The sequence below is a fragment of the Cucurbita moschata genome, unplaced genomic scaffold (genome assembly GCF_002738365.1).
Source record: "Cucurbita moschata cultivar Rifu unplaced genomic scaffold, Cmos_1.0 Cmo_Scf00046, whole genome shotgun sequence".
NCBI lineage: Eukaryota > Viridiplantae > Streptophyta > Magnoliopsida > Cucurbitales > Cucurbitaceae > Cucurbita > Cucurbita moschata.
Genome location: NW_019268562.1, coordinates 1,638,176 through 1,642,291, shown reverse-complemented (window position 1 = coordinate 1,642,291; position 4,116 = coordinate 1,638,176). Strand labels below are relative to the sequence as shown.

At 31.6% G+C, this 4,116-nt stretch overlaps 1 non-coding gene across 1 annotated transcript; it reads right to left on the bottom strand.

The window, feature by feature from the left end:
* Nucleotides 1-518: 518 nt before the first annotated feature.
* Nucleotides 519-590, bottom strand: TRNAP-UGG. The gene has a single exon. It is a non-coding gene; the product is annotated as a tRNA-Pro (tRNA).
* Nucleotides 591-4,116: the final 3,526 nt, after the last annotated feature.

Below are 4,116 nucleotides of genomic sequence, written 5' to 3'. Positions count from 1 at the left end.
ATCGGTTATTTGGGCATATCTTTCTTAAAAGGATTGTGACGACAGATGACCTATGTGACGACAGCGGACAACGTGCCTGCTTTCCTGACCATGGATAGACTATGGGGCTTTGCACTTCAGCCCCTGAGAATACCACATTAAGGTGATAGGATTCGAACCTATGGCCCTCTGAAACTTCTTCATCGGTTATTTGGACGCATCTTTTTTAAAAGGATTGTGACAACAGATGACCTATTTGACATAAAAGTTCCAAGAAAGAATACAATAGAACAATTTGTGTAATGCTCTTTTTAAAGTCTGGCTCGAGACTATCTTTATTTTGCATAATTCATTTTGATATAATATGGTTGGGGTATAATATGGTTGGGGGCATGGGGGCTTTTTGAGAATCGAATTTGAGACCTCTCACACCCAAAACCGATAATTATTCCACTTAGACCAAATGACCAAATGCCTTTGGGTTAGGCCCCATGGATAACTAGCTATTTTATTTTTTTTGTTTTTATTTTCTTTTTGGAGGGGCATTTCGAGAATTGAACTCGAGACCTCTTGCACCCAAAGCAAGAATCATACCACTAGACCAAATGCCCTTATTATTGACTATATATTAAGTTGTTTATGGAATGTATCATCATTATTTCATTTATTTTCTTTGTTAATGAAATATACGAGCAATTATTACATAGGGTTTGTGATAATTACTATAGAGAGAAGAAAAAAAAAATAGGAAAAAAGAATAGAAGTTAATTACTGTAGAGAGAAGAAAAAAGAATAGAAGTTAATTACTGTAGAGAGAAGAAAAAATAATAGAAGTTAATTACGGTAGAGAGAAGAAAAACGAATAGAAGTTAATTACTGTAGAGAAAAAAAAGAATAGAAGTTAATTACTGTAGAGAGAAGAAAAACGAATAGAAGTTAAATATTGTAAAGAATAGAAGTTAATTACTGTAGAGAGAAGAAAAAAGAACAGTAGTTAATTACTGTAGAGAGAAGAAGAATATAAGTTAATTGCTGTAGAGAATAGAAGTTAATTACTGTAGAGAGAAGAAAAAAGAATAGAAGTTAATTACGGTAGGCAGAAGAAGAATAGAAGTGAATTACGGTAGAGAATGGAATGATTTGAAAGTGGTACCCTCATCTTCTTTTATAAGACTACCTCGGCCTTCATGGAATGATTATGCTATGTTGATTCTTAGAGAAGGGAGTAGGAGTAAGAGTAGATGACTGTTTATGGTCCAAGTCCCGAAAAAGTAAGTCTTTATGTCAAGAAAGGAGAGGAATCCTCATAGTTTCCAAGATTTGAAGAGAATCGTACGTACACAAATTTCGTTTGTTTATTCTTGTTGTTTGCTCTCTTCAATTAACATGTTATAAAGACACTTGTAAATTATAATTAAATATAACTTTTTTTTTTCTTTCCAAATATCCATCTGAATTACTTCTTTGTTCAAGGTTTAAAAAACCTATTTCAAATCTTATTACATTGAATGCTTCAATTTGATATAACTGTTGGGGGCATTTTGAGAATTAAACTTGAGACCTCTCACACCCGAAGCGAGAATCATACCACTAGACCAAATGCCTTGTAGTGGATCTATCATTTTTAGTTTCTGGTCCATATCTTTTATGCGCCTCAATATTTGAAATTTATCCACGTGTTTTTGTTTCAATTCTAGAAATAGAAATGATATCCATAGAAATACATAATTTTACAATGCAAATAAGAAAAACTCGTGATCAAGTTTTAGATAAAAGTAGCAAACATGTTAATAGATATAAAAATAAATTCAAGTTCTTTCTTTGGCCTAATTATCAATTGGAAGATTTAGCTTATATGAATTTTTATTGGTTTGATACCAATAATAACCGTCATTTTAGTATGCTAAGGATCCATATGTGTCCATGAAAATTAGTTAATGCTATATTTTTCTTATATTGGCCATAATATCTCTCAACCAAATCCATCAGTTGAAAATGTATTTAATATTTTTCTTTTGTCCTTTTCTTTTTCGAATGGTTTTATGTCTCCATTCCATTTGAAAATTGATATTTTGTTTGGTAATTTTAAACTCGTTATTTTTGTTTGTTCATTCCACCTAATTTGTAAAAAAAAAAATTATACCACTAGACCAAATGCCCAATCTATCATTTTTAGTTGCCCGTGTGTATATGTTTTCTGCACCTCAATATATGAAATTTATCCAACCTCAGTATATGAAATTTATCCACATATTTTTGTGCTTTAGAACCTGCTATTATTGTCATGTTAACTTCACATGGTCTATCACACAGTTGAAGCAGCATTGCCACGAGAGCCCAAGCATTCCTTTGAGATAGATATGTTAAAAATTAGGCCCATTTGATAACTATTATTTTTTTTCTTTTCAAATTATGTGTTTTATCCTTATATTTAAAAAAACAAAACAAAACATTTGAATATTAAGCAAAAACAAACTAAGTTTTTGAAAAATATTTTTTTTTCTTTATTTTAATTTTTCAAACATAGATCGATTTGGAGTGGTTAGTTTTCAAAACTACTTCTTTGCTAATATTGAACAATATTTATATTGTAAAATGAGATTAACTTCCTTTAAGTTTATGTAGTTTCTTTTTATTTCTATGTTTACTTCTATCTCATGTTACTCATTTTGTATTTACTTCGTTTTATACAAAAGTGCACCGTAATTAATAAATCCATGCTTAATACATTTCCTACGAAAATAAACTTGTTTGTATCAGGATAAATTACAATGAATACGGAGAAAAGAAATCCCAAAAATAAGTAGAAGGTTGAGAATTTCACTCAACCACACAATGTCAAAGGAATGTCAAAGGGTGACTGCATGGCTCACACCCAATTCTACCACAAGAATGGCATGAAACTTGCATAGATGATGCTCGGATTTTGAAGGGGAACTTCTCAACTTGAGAGATCAATTTCATTCATCACAAATATGATTTTTACATAAAAATTTGTGGGTATTTATAGTCTCCCACAAAAGAAGTTAGTGGCTGGGATTTAATCTCGATCCCCTTAAATCTCAAAAAAAAAAAAACTAAGTCAATTTGACAATTCTACCATTACAAACTTTATGAAATTAAAAATAAATAAAGTTTTCTAACAACTCATGTAATGATGCTTGAAACTTCATTTGCTCCTTCAACTGTGTAAATATTCACTTCTAAAGCTCCAAATTGTCCTTCCTTAATCTAATAAGCTTGTAACACATGAAATAATAGTTGAACCGAGCCTATCCAATTTTGTAGATGAAGAATGAATGCTTGTTGAATCTTCTTGGCCTTGGATCGTGTAATAGGTCCAGTTGAAACATTTGGAACACCGTGATCCTTATCATCTTCCCCCTCTTCAAAAGGATTCGTCCTCGAATCAGAAAATCATCACCTACATCAAAAGGACTCAAGTCAGCAACATTGAAAGTAGAATGTGCTGAAAATTCTCCTAAAAGATCATTTTATATGCATTGTTATTAATTCTTTCAAGGACTTGATAAGGGTCATCCCCTTTTGGATGTAACTTTGTCTTCTTTTGAGATGGGAATCACTCCTTGCGAAAATGTATCCAAACCCAGTTACTGGTTTGAAAAATGATTTCATTCCGTCCTTTGTTAATTCTTGAAACAACATTGAAATTTTGTTTTTCAATTGTCTCCTTCCCCTCTTTATGCAATGTTTTGATCTCATTTACCTTACTTGTGGCTGCTTTACTCACAAAAATATTAGAATGAATGGAAAGCAAATCAAGACGCGTAAGTGGATTAAATCCGTAAGCAACTTCAAAAAGAGAACAATGAGTGGCAAACATTCGTCCCAAGACTTAATATTCGTACAAATAATAGCCCTAAGCAATGCTCCTAATGTTCTATTAACCACCTCAGTTTGCTCATTAATCTAAAGATGACATGTAGTTGAAAACAATAATTTGTAGTTTGCTTATGAATCTGAAGATGACATGCAAGTTGAAAACAATAATTTGGTACCCAATTTATCCACAATACTTTCCAAAAGTGACTTAAAAATTTAACAACCCTATCTTTTGTTGTGTGTAGCAAACATTGGCAATATTGACTACAAAACTTATAAACATCGTGCTTCATG